The following is a 14,145-nucleotide window of genomic DNA, read 5'->3' on the forward strand; positions in this document are numbered from 1 at the left end:
CGAAATTCATGGGGATACCGCATCCAATCATAAAAACATCTTCTTTGTATTTAGTTACCTTTTATAAACATTATATAGTACAAACATCACTACAATTTAATCACAATAAAATTTTGGACAAAACGCAAGCGGTTAATGGGGCAACTACTATACAACGACTTGGGCTAATAGGCTCATTTATGTCCCTATCGTGCAACTCCTCTTCTTTCTACCTTTGTCCTTTGCTTAGGGTGTTTTACACCGGCTTGTAGACCCCTTCAAAACGATTGGAGCTAGACTTAGTTTTGGAGCGCCCCAAGAAGTTCAAAACTTTGGATGACTAATTTTTGGGATACAAGAGGATGACTAATTTTATTTGAAACTATATAACTAATCTACTACTAAATGATAGGGTAGTAGTGTTTTTCTTTTCACATCAAATCAACATAAATAAGAATTAATTTATAAAATATTTAATTACAAAAATGAGAAACAACTCAGCTTTCGACACAGATAAAACAGTTCAAGAAAATAATAATAAACATAAAAAGTACAATTGTGCTGAGAATCGATATGAAATTTGACATTACTTCATGAAATGATAATATGTCCTTGGATAGGTTCAACTCTAATTTGATTTTTGAAAAGTCATGGGACTTTATTGTTGTGAACATTTGACACTAGTCATTTCCTGAACATTTGAACATTGAGATAATAGTCAATCTTAGTTGACTCAGATGTGTAGTGGATTGTGGACTAGTGAGTTATGGGGGTATTGCTCAAAAATAGGAAAAATCCATCGACTTAAACTCTTTGAGGTTCACTTATTAGTAAAGCTGGGAGAATTACTTTGAGATATACAAAGTCGCTTTTTGGGGGTAAGGTGGTCTAGGTAGCCTAGGGCCCGGAGTCATAACCCATAGAAAACTAGAAAATACCCCACTCAGTTGAGATGCATTCATAGTTTGGAATTTCAGAATTCCGACAAATCCAAAAACCGAAATTCATTAAATTTCGACCCCTATTATATTCGGAATTTCGATTGATTTTGAAATAATTAATATTTCGACTATATATTTGGAATTTTGGTTTTTTGAAAAACCGAAATATTGGGCGGAATTCCGAGGTTTCGTTCGAAATCACGAACAATGGGTGCAGTATGACTTTATAAGTTTTGGGCCAGGTTTCTACACAAATTTCAGATAATCTGGATCAAAACAGAGACTATGGAGGGTGGAACTTGGACGGGACAGGAGTTAGGACTTCAACATTACAACTAGAGAACCACACTATTATTTGTGTGTAAATGACTATTAAACGTATGTATTTAACAAAAACAATAGCAAAAAAATCCTTAATTAGTAACATGTTTTGCTAGCTATATTTCATTTTTACTTAGGCCTATATATCAAAGTGTGCCTATAACCATCACAATCTCAAGGCCAGCCATGGAGAATGGAGATAGACCACATTGCAAAAAAAAAATCACCTTTTATAGAAGGTATGCATGTTTTAAGAAATTAAGAGAAGTGGACCTCACTGTCTATTAATGAAGAAATTCAAATATACTATTGTCCTAAGGTGAATAACTTAAAAATTACAATTTTATGAAAAGCACACTAGGAACTTGATGTGTGCAAATTACAATTTTGTCCTACACAAATAATTAGATGGATAGTGTTTTATCCTCCAATGAAGCCAAAAGGGAAATTATATATAGAATATAAATAATTAAATATAAGTATGAATAATATTTTTAGCTAGATAGGACGTGGTTTTGGAATGAAAATGACAAAATATAACATGATTGATTGTAGTTTGTAGGGTTGTTCACACAAAAAAAACTAAAATCGTGAAACCAAACCAAATCGTTGTTTTGACTGTTCACTGAAGTTTTGGTTTAGTTTTCAGTTCTTAAATTAAAAAACCGAGTGGTTTAGTTATGACTTCGGTTTATAGTGTAAACCGACTAGATCGTATAATTTATGTTAAATTAATATATATCTCCATCTTTATTAGTAGCTTCTACTATAATTAACCTGGCCTCTTAAATTCGTCTGGGTATTTTTCTTACGCATAATACCCTTAATGAATAATTGAATCAAAACACTTAAATACTATTAAGAATGACTACTTGGTCTTTTTTATGTTTTTGTAAATTATTGGTATCCATATTGTCCTTAAATTAAAGCATGGCTTAACACTTTATTTCCAATATACTGGATTTTACTTAACTAGCATTTCACCCGGCCATGCCGGGATTGTTTCATTGTATGCTTTAAACGTTTGGGTTTAAAGCACATTACGCTTCCGTGTGTTGTATATCACCTAACAAAATGGTTAAAAGATTCATATCACTCTGCCACTTTACTGAAGCAAAATTGATGATACCTTCTCTTATTTTATTTTTTTATTTGCCTCATCAATCAATTGGGGCTTTGTGTAGCAATGTGTTCATCATATAGTAGCAAAGACTCATTCTAGCTTAGTACAGTAGCATACCAATGTGCATAACTCAACAATCCAACCACCAAGCAAACCTCCAATATGCTTTGTCCTTGTGTGCACTTACTACCTTGTGTTGATCGAGGTAGTCCTAGACATCTACCAACATCAAAGAAATAGACTCATTATTTCAATACATATTAAATTATACCTATAGTAATGCACAACCTCCATTGGACCAGGTTGTACAGGTGCACTTGTCATAAGCTGTAAAACCATATCAACTAAGTCAATTAGTTTCCATGTAAGACATTTAGGAACAACCAAATGACCATAGTCTATAAATTTACTTGGTTTGGTCTATAAATTTGTGAAAGCCAACGTCCATTTCTACAACTGAAGCCTATAGTGGTCTTGACCAAGGACCAAAATATCGCCGATATATATCGATATTTTGGTACACCGATATCGATATTTCCGACATATATCCACCGAATATAGAACCCTTTTTTTCCCGATATATATATCAAAATTTCCGATATAGGTTGACTTTTTGACCATTTTTTTAATATAAATCCGATATTTCCAATATATTTTCGATATATTTCCGATATTTCTGATATTTCTGATATTTTAAATAGTTTGGACTGGTCACCAAAAAAATGGATATATCCGATATATATCGGTTTTTGGGGACACCGATATATTCATCGATATCGATATTTTGGGCCTTGGTCTTAACCCAATTTGTTATCAAATGTGGCCTCCTGATTGTAGTTTGTTAGATACGAAAGCCCAAATCCTAGTTTTTGTTGATAATTGCAAAAGCCCGGCCCTTTTGGTTATTTCATGTGTTAGTGAATTAAAATACAAAATCCACACCATCATTTGAATTGTATGCACTGTAAATGCCAAATTTAAGACCAACTTTAATAAGCCTAATCGCTTTCTCTTCCCAAAAACCTTGCTTTACATATCAAAGAGCATCAAAATCAAAGACCATTAATACTTAACAGTCGAGAATGCTCCCAGTGAAACACGTCAGCCCCTTTGTTTTTTATTAGTAGGACACCTCAGTTTTTCTAAGAATTCAGTAGGAAAAAAAAGAAATACACGCCTTTTTGTACGCATAAAAAAATAAAAAAACAAAAAACTCGAGAAAGTCTATTATCCTTATTTCTCTTTTCTCCCTCTGCCCCTCCTCCAAAAGTAGTAACTCAAGAAACCCTTGATTTCAAATTATAAGAACAACAAAGCGAAACGCCCGGTTTTTGCTTTTTCTTTGGTTTTTTAATTGTTCGCCCTCCACCCTAAAACCCCAAACTCTCTAAAAGAAAAAGAAAAAAAAAATCATCTACCCTTCTAAACCGTTGCAACAATTCTCGTGCCTTCGATGTTCGAATTGAACTGCTCGCTCCAACTCTATTCGCCTAAACGTTCTGTTACTCCAAGTCAAATTGATCGCTTTTTTTCTTGAAGAGACCCCGACAGGTAATTGTAGTTAAATAGTATCGAAAAACAGTAATAAGAAAGCAAGTAAAACTTATCACTGAGGATTGTGCTCGGCACAATTTCCTTAAGACGAAAAACGCCGCCGGTATGGTTCTTTGCCGACCTCAAAGCGCCGCCTCTCCCAGGATACAACAATGGATGAGCGTGTCACCGACCAATGACACCTTTCGGTAGAAACTCTCAAAGATAACTCCGGGCGGGTTTTGATTTTAAGAACAGTAAGCTGTGTTCAGCCTGTTTGATAAACAAGAGAGAGTTTGGTTTTATAGATCTGACACTCGCCACTCAAGGCGAGAGTCACGACTCCAGTTTTTAATGTGCGAGCAAAAAGCGTGATATTGTTTTGACTCGAATCAGTAAGGAAAGATTTTGAAACGACGGTTACAGTTTTAGTTTTGGAAAGAAGACCAAAAGATTCCGCAAAAACAAGTCCAGTACTCGCACCCACGCGAAGCCCAATTGGGTGGATTTGCATCCCCCCCTGCGCGCGACGTGTGTGGGCACACGCGCACTAAGGATTTCTGGAGCTCCCACCTCCCGAGAGCCCCCAAACCAAGGAGGCCTTGTGTGCGCGCGAGCACCTCCTTATATCTCTCTACACTATCCCTCCATAAGGACACAACCAATATAAACTTAAGAGTCTTAAGTTTAGTAACCAATGTGGGACTAAAGCCCCCCACATTAGAGTGTAGTAGATACAAAAGGTCATGGGTTCAAACCCATGAGGACACAAATTCCTTCACATTTCCAACAGTAATTCCCCTAGCTTTTGTTTTCCTCAATTTCTTAATTCAATTATATTTATTTCCTCATATGTGACTCCTGTGGATTTCTTCTACAAGAGAAATCATTGTCCAATCCAAGTAGTTGATGATATTGAGAGGTCACATCACACCCCTTAATTTCGTTTCTGTATTTTCAGAATTAACGAGGTTTATTTCTGATTATTGTTAAATTGACTACGAAAAAATGGTTGGGAAACAGTTATCGTGTTTCTATCTGTGGTTTCCTGGAAAATGCCAAAGAATTATCTATGATGGATATCAAGTGGGTGATGTATTTTTTAATTTTAGGTACATTAGAGCACCATTTAGCAGTAGTTTTTTCTTTACATATATACTTAAATACACACAAACCCACATGCACACACACATATATTTAACATAGACACACAACTATAAATATGAGAAGGTCCTGACGTCATTTTCAATCACAGGAAGCTCCCAAAATACGAGGTTCTTGCTACTTTACGTAAGTTGCAAAATGCTTATAAAAGTGCTTCCTTCTTTGGTTGAATAAGCTGGGTTTAACTCCTTGAGTATATGTCTTTTGTATTTTCTGAATGCCAAAGAAAAAGCAATTTTATGTTATACAATGTCTTTGGGTAAATAGTAAGGGCATTTCTATGAGTAAAAGCGAAAACATTGAAAGGTGTTGGTCGGTGTATCTGCTATTGAACTGGTGTGTATATTTACTGGATTCCCACTTACTATTCTAACATCATGATGAAGTGAAGAATTTCTTTTATTAGAAGAAAACGAATGCAACTGACAGTCTTGCATTAGCTTTTGGTAGCCATTTCATTGCATAATTTGATTTAATAATATACAAGACGCCTTGGAGCAAGTCCTAAATTATAGTAAGCCCCTTGTATGGAAATTTGGATTTTTAATAAAAGTGGTGAGGCAGATGCTGGATACATAAATATGATGCAAATCTATCCTTTCTTAAGCCTTATGGTGTCTAGGTCGTAGTCCCAATATCCAGTGTTTTTTGTGTAAATATGAAAACTTACATGATCAGGGTGGCATTGGTTTATTGATCAATGAATCAGGAAAAATAACTATATTCTATAAGTTAATAATAGAAGGAATTAATCTTAGCACCAATTTCTCAATTATGATTATGTTGTGATTGCATAACGCACAAAATTGAATGAAATTATAGAATATTTTATTATGCTTTATTTATTACTTAATCTAGGTTGTTGTAGTTTCTTTCCTTTTCTGGATTTCTAGGCTCCTTCCAACTGAACCCTTGCTGAATTTAACTTGATTACTACTCTGTACCTTTTGGCAAGTCCTTGACACTTTTCATGTGTACAGTTAATTTGTTTATTCTCCAGACACGTTCATCCTATTTGTGAAGCCCAGTACAAGTGTACAATAGTCTACAAGGTTCAGCTTGATCCTTTGTTTTTTGATAAATATTTTAGGGTTAGGCTTGACCCTTATCTGCATTAATTTCCAGAATAAACATTCCCATTTTGAGGTCTAATGTTATTAGCTGTTTTATGGGGGAAGTTGGGAGAATTTAGGGAAAGTGTAAAGGAGGCTCTCGAGGCATCTGGAAGTCCTGCAGCCCTAATTTGAGCTAATCCTGTGATTCCTGTCCATCAACATTTACGCAAAAAGGTGGTAAAGGATTAATGCAAAAACACTCTCAAGAAGGAGTCAAGAGCAACAAGGTAAGCATGGTTGATTTGGTTGGGGAAGTAGGTGTGAGGTCCATATTGGTTATTGAGGAAGTGAAGTGAGAACCAAAAGAATGGGTGGCTCTGTTCATGGCGACGTATTATGGGGAAATGGTGTTGAGCTATCTAACAGTATTGCACCTGCACCTGTAGAGGTTGGATCTTTGACAATACCGTGTTGGTTGATCGCCCTCAGTTGATGAACGAGGGCATTAATGAAGAAAATGTTAGTGAAATTGCAAAGAGAATGTACAATTGCCAAAACACTAATGACACTCGCGATTGGATCAAATACATGGTGGTGCCATTAGCAACCAACTTGGGGATATCATCTCATTTAGGAAGAAGGGGCCTTGAGAAACTCTTTGGGGAAATACATGGAAATAACAACAAGGAGTGCGGGATCGAGCAAAATATGGCGCTCAATTTGGACGAAAATCAGCCTATCATGGAGGCGCAAGAAGATAATCATGTAAACTAACTTAATGTATCACTAGCGATGGTGTAGTTGCTAATGATAGGGAAAAAATGTGGGATCTCTTTTTTTTACTCGTATTGATCTGTACACTCATTCCTTGAGTGTTCTATTTTGTTTCCGTTCATTTCGACAAAGGATTGTTTTTTGGCGTTGTTCAAAGTTTCAATTAATCACTTTTGAACAAACCTCTTGCAAACTTTGAAATAATATTACTTTTTACAACTATGATGTAGAGCCTTTGTTGCACTGAGAATTGTGTCGATTTCCTTAGACTCTGTCTTTTACAGAGAAACATGATATCGTACAATTGACCATATCAGACTGTCAGTATAAGTGTGTTATTCTCCATGAATGGAAAGATCATTTGATTTATGGGTTGAACAGGCATTACTACTCAATCAATATAATTTCAGGAAGAATTAATGAATTTGAGGGTAAGATGCTGCCAAACCTACATAGGAAGAAGTGGACTGATGGGCTGATGCTTCGGCGATTTGATACTCACTCAAGGTACGTATAATTCATCTTCTCTTTTTATTGAATTTGCTCCATTTGTTGTCATTTTATATTTTAATAATCGTTACCTTGCGAAGCAATACCAAGATGATGTGTCTTGCAATTTTATTTTCTGTAAACTCAAGATAGAGTGGTAAGTTTGCATAATAATGGATTGTCTATACTCTATAGTGATATTAGGATGTTATCTTATAGGTAAAAATCGAAACATATATGAACCCTTATTGAAGCGTGCACCTGTTAGTGAACTTCTAGCTACTAGCTTTCATTTTGAAGCATCTACTTAGTAATTGAAGTGCTAGATTTATGTTAGTGTCAAATTGATATGATGTAATCAAGTGACATGGTATCCATAAGTGAATCAGATTAATATGTTGGGTTTGGCCTTCAATATACGAATTCAGTTGAATGCTTGGCAATGCCCAATAGCAAGATGTTAGAATGTCCAGTGCCTAAGTCAACATGATGGACTGATAGGTAGCATTGAGATTGGGTGTCCAAGCTAATCATTTCCGACAGGTTACCGTCAAGGCGTCAATAGCCTACTTGGAATATGATAGTGTCAACGTGGATTTGTTCAGATTACTATTCTCTCTCTTTCTATTTGTTGAATGCATTGCATAAATTTCTCCAGTAAACTTAAAATTTATATACCCATATCATGATTTGATAATGTTTTTCTTAATTGTATAAATTGATATTATTTTAATTAATCGAGCTATTTTTTTCGATTAAAACACCCAAAACTCAGGAGTTCTAAACCTCAAAAAATTGAAGTGCTCTTCCACTAACGAAGAAGGAAGCAATTTCATCAACGAAATTTATTTTCACAATTTGCATTCCATTGATTAGTATGTTTTTTTAGTAATTTATTTTTAAACACACGTTTTTTATTTTTTGGGGTTTTGAAATCTATTCAATTGAATGCAAATTTTCCTCTTCTTCCACATAAAAAGAAAACCCCCAATTACAACGAAGAAGAAGGCACTAAGGCCGTTCTAGGCACTCGTCAATCAAGTAAGCAATTCCTTTATTTGAATTTTATCATGATATGATAGGTCCGTCAATTTTGTATTCAAATATGTCCCTTTTATACAATCTTTTAGCTGGTGTTCACCCACCCCAATATTGATCACCCTAAATGAGCAATGGTCACTTGGGAGTTTGAGTTGAGTATATAACTATGAGTATCCCATCCCATGTTTGGAGAGAACCTTTAAGGAGTTCCATACGATAAAAATCTAAAATCTGGAATATTTTTTTTCTTTGAATTTTGAGCTAGGGTTAGGCATACCCTTATATGTATTAATATAAGAATCTTTGGTACACTTACCATGCACTAACATCTAGAATGTGTTTATGCTTTTGTGTGTACACTAGGTTTCATTCCAGACCAATGGTCTTTGTTTTGTTCCCTCCAGTGGCACGAAGCTTGATATGCAAAGTAGTAATACCAAGTTCTTGGAACAAAAGAAAAAAAGGGCTAGTGTCATACGAGCCAATAACAAACCACCATCACTAAAAGCTGATACATATATTCCGGTCCTTTGCAATATTTTTCTTGATCTTAGTTTCTTAACAAATTATACAGCCTTTCCCATGAAGCACCATATCTATTGAAAATCAATACTTTTTTTAAAATCAACAAAACATTAATGACAATGATGCACAGTCAAAACACTAATTATTTCTTTATCTTTTATTTTTTTGCTTTTATTATAGGTAGAAAACCAAAATACCACAGAAAGCACTAATAATTGTGAACTAATTGAATCATTAGATTGATCTAGGTACACCCTTGTGTCAGCTTTTCGGGATTAGTCTAGCCTTAAAACATGATATTTTTTGCTTAAAAAACAACATTTTCATAACTTTGGCACTAATTTTGGCATGAGCACTAATGGTGATATGTCTCAGACTTTACTAAGGGAATTTCATTTTCAATAGTAAAAAAAGAAAAGAATCAAATCAAATATATATATAAAACTATTTATCAAAAATAGAAGATGTTTCAAATGATAATTGTACTCATCCAATTCATGTCATTTATATGTATATTAAGTCGGTACTCAATATTTCAAAGTATCTTCCCATATTTGACAAATAAAATGTAAGTGCGCAGTCAATCTTACCAATAAATTGAGGTGAAGAATATCACGAAAATAAAAAAGGCTTTTAAATTCAATTGCCATCAGAACCTGCACTGATCTAAGAACAAAAAATTGACATATTGCACTGCTAATGAATACCGCATTGAACTTTAAAAAAAACAAAAGGCATACAAATAACATAAATTGCAGTGAAATCTCTGGATCATCCACACATATTACACAATAATGACATATTTGATATTTGGCAAGTATCAAGTATATACAAATGTAAAGGGAAACAGATTGGGGTATTGGGCACATATATGAGAGAGCTTACCCTTCTCTACCATGTATGAAAATAACAACTATGCATGTTTTGAAATTCACTTGAGAACAACCATCATGATAAGTCATCTAATTAAATTTGACAAATTGAAAAAGCCTCATATTTCTACTACAGATTGGTAGTATGTGTCAATGATAATGGAAACCATAAAAAGATGAGACTGTCAAAACAATGCCTACAAAAAAGTTAGATGCATATTCTAGGGATCTCAATACATTGTACCACGTATACATCAAATACACTACCAAAGAGATTCTAGGGATCCTATATATGCATTCATTCATTCACTAATAAATTAGGAAAACTACTTACAAGATAGAGTATGACCTAGGCACTGTTGTCAACTGACTAAATTAGCTAATAGTGTGATGATCTCCAAAATTAGATGGGATATTGCAAAAAACTACGAATGTAGTACCACCCTTAATACTCTATGATGATATGTAAACTTGTATCTAATGGTATTATAAGAAAATAGGAACCGGCCAATTCATCTCCTACTCCTTGCTATAATTAATAGCTATTTCAATAACGGGAACCCCTTTGAAAGTATTTGCACCAAAACAATAGATATCACGTCAAATCAATTCAAGGAGCCTTGTGAAGAAAGGCAAAAAAAGGAGAAGAATTACAATAAGCGAAACACTTTTAACATAAAAAATGATGAAAACATAAAATGAAAGAAAAATTTGTTGGATAGGTGTTGGTAAATGCATGCATGCAGATAATACCTTGCAATTTATAAATAATAATAATAATAACATAATAATAATAAGATGGTATATGCACTCCCAACACAATGATAAAAACTCAAATCTCCTAACAATGCAACACAAATATCACTACAACAAATATGACATATGACATCACTAATTTTAGATCACTTTCAGCGAAGTGATGTCATATGAAAACTATGACATCACTTTTCTCAGCATGTGATGTAATAATTATCACAATCTTTTTTTAACATCACTTATTTGAAAAGCTGATTTAGTAGAGTTGTACAACATCATTTTAATAAGTAATGTCGTGATAGTGATATAGTAACACTTTTTTACGACACTCGCTGTGTCACTTATAAAGTGATATAATATCTATGTATTCAACATCACTTTAAAAGTGTTGTCACTCACCATGTCACTTATAAAGTGATGTAATATATATATATATTGAACATCACTTTAAAAGTGACTTTGTCAAGTTTTCGAAATCACTTATAATGTGACTTCCAGAAGTGTTATTATTAATATACATCTTAATTAAGTTAATTAGTTAGAAAAAGACCATCGAAAAACTAGGTTAAATAGAAATAAAACAGGGCGAGACTTGGTTTGCTAGACTAGCCTCCTTTAAACGAAAATTAGAAAATAAAAAACCGTGATTTTGCTGAATATACTTTGGTTTCCCTAGTTAGCATTGAAAGACCATATAATACCATTAAAAAAAAATACCATATACTAAACCAAAAAGAGCAACCAAAAAAGAGAAAAATGGTCAAGGGCTCTATTTTCCCCTAACTTATACTTCGAAGTTCGAAAAAATGGTTTTCTTTTTCATATTCTTATTTTTCAGTCATTTAACTAGAAAAAAAAAAGTAAGTTGTTCTCCTGGAAACCTATGTTCTCTTCCCTGTCCTCTCCAAATGTCTCCATTTCCTTATCTGAAATCTAGGACATCTCAATGAATCATTTTTTGCCTCTCATCTGGCCAAGGAGAAAAGGTGCCTCCTTTTCTCTCAAATTTTGGTTTTAATTGGTTATTATTACTGGGTTTTTGTTCGGGTTTTTGATGTCTTGAAACAATAGCAGTGGAAGGCTTTGGATCGATCAAGGTATGCCTCTATATCCATACTAATTGTTCTCTATTGCTTCTTGCAGGCCAACACTTTTTAACTCTGCCTTTGTAAAGTTGTCACTAGCTTTACAATGCCGGTCCCAAGCCCGGATAAAGAAGGAGGGGAAAGGGAAGAGTCGAGGGTATTGCAGACTCTGGTTCATGGCTCCTTTTGGAGTTACGCGCTTTTAAAAGCAGAAAGCTATATAGCTGATACTAAATTTATTCTTGAGTGATTATGAATTTTGGGGATGCCTACACCAAATGGTATTTTGTCCCAAACAAATTGAATTTAGTTGTGATTTTGTGGTAGTTAAGTGGAATTGGAGTTTCCTACTATTTCTGTTTCTTGTGTTTCACTTCTAATCTCCTTTTTATATTTGCCTGATATGTTGACATCTTTCTATTGGTGTTAGGTCTTGAGAAAGCTTGTTGATGACACGTCAAAGTTTTTCAATACAAAGGTGACTAAAGCTGTAGTTATAGTGCCTGCATACTTTGACAATTCCCAGAGGACAACAACAAAGGATGTCGGTCGTATTGCAGGATTAAAAGTCCTTCGTATTGTCAATGAACCTACTGTTGCTCCATTTGCATATGGGCTTGATAAAAAGAATGTTGAAACCATTTTAGTCTTTGACCTTGGAGGCGGTACTTTTGATGTTTCAGGTATTGATGCATTATTAAATACTCATTTAGCCCCCATCTTTCTTGTGTTCTGCATTCCAATTCTATGAGTTGCTTAAAACTGTACAGTAACTTTATCTATGCTTGTTGCACTTGCCAATTAATTTTTTCTTTTGTACCTTCATTGTGTCTAAGCGGCAATATATATTTTGTTATTTTACTTCTTCCTTCTGTGGTTTTGGTGATGCTTGTGTGGCATAAAAAAATCTTATTATTTGGAAATGGTAAACAGTGCTAGCTGCAGCCTCATTTCGTGTTAAAATCAATTTCCCGCTCTTGAAGTTGTCCCCATTCCACAGTAAACGTATATCATCTTGCTGGTTTCTTTTCACCTCCAGCCACGTTTACCCAAGTAGCTGTCATGTTTCTCATTAGTCCTTAGTTGTTACAGTCCTTCACTCTCCAGCAGTCGAGGTTGTCATCGACACCGTTTGTTTTCTTGACTCATTCCCTTCATGTGATTAGGATCTGTGCCATTGTTATCTGTGTAGTGCTTTAATCTTTTGTCCCCATGGCTTAATAACGGTACTCTTTTTGGTTCTGATCCTTGTATTTTTTTTGTGACCATTCTATTCCTTGCTTTCGCTGTTTGTGTCTCATCTTGTTCCTTGTCTCCCATACCGTGCTTTGTGGAGTTCTCAGTCTTCTCACCTTTATGCATCACCACTTGCATCTCCATTTGTGTCATCTGTACCTCTTGTTTACTGCTCTCCTGATTTTTATTTCGTAACTCTTTCCCATCTACAGTTTGTGCTTCTAGTGCTTGATGGATAGGCGTGCGCCCATCTCTCTGACAGTTCACTTTAACACTTCCAGTGTTATTTTGCACGCCTTCCACCTTCGAAATCTTGTGTTCAGGTCTCGCCCTTACCATGTGTCTCCGTGTAGGTGATTCCCATCCTTCACTCTCATTTCCCGATTCTCCTACATATTCTTTCTCTTGTATTGCATGAATTAACTTTTATTTCAAATGTGTTGTACAACTGTTTCCAAAATTTAGTTATGACGTCAGGGAGTGACGTGCAAGTGTGAAATGCCGATTTAGGTAAGAAATCAGTTAGCGGTAGATATGTTTTGGTTTTCTAACTATGTAAAGTTATATATAACTTGGAAGGGTTGATATATGAATATTAGATTATTTTGATTTTCAGGTTATGACGACAGGTTTTAAGTATATGAAATGTTGAAGATACAAAGGAAACTCTGCCGGATTTTTTTGTAGAAAAAAAAATATGATGGTTTATCGTTGATTTTAAATTATTATTATTGAACGTAGTCTTATTAACGCCTCGAAATCTTTATTTGATTTTGGGGCGTTACAAGATAAGTATGTAGTATCTAAATAATGTGTTATTTTCAATTAGTATTCGTGATTTTGGCAATGCAGGTGGTGTAACCAGTGTCAATACCATTTCAGGAATTCTAGCAACCATACACAACCTAAGTTTACATGATCTGCACGTATATGGGATCGTTGTGACCATTCCCCTAGTTGCTAAGATGATTGCAGACCAAGAATAGGAAGGTATGTAAGTATACAAATGGGCATTCTGAGCATTTTCCAGTGGCATTTCCAACAGTTGTGATTTTTCGTTCTGAAAATAACTTTGACCAACTAAAGATTATCTATCTTTTCTTTTCTTTAATAAGTTATCTTGGATTCTGATAAATGGTTCCAATCTTTGCACAGGGAACTACAGGGTTGAGCTTAAAGACAATTTGAGTTCAAATCGGTATATGCAGTCTCCATCACAATCCGTATTGTGGTAAGCTTTCTGGTAGTCTC

The sequence above is a fragment of the Coptis chinensis genome, chromosome 9 (genome assembly GCF_015680905.1).
Source record: "Coptis chinensis isolate HL-2020 chromosome 9, ASM1568090v1, whole genome shotgun sequence".
Classification (NCBI taxonomy): domain Eukaryota; kingdom Viridiplantae; phylum Streptophyta; class Magnoliopsida; order Ranunculales; family Ranunculaceae; genus Coptis; species Coptis chinensis.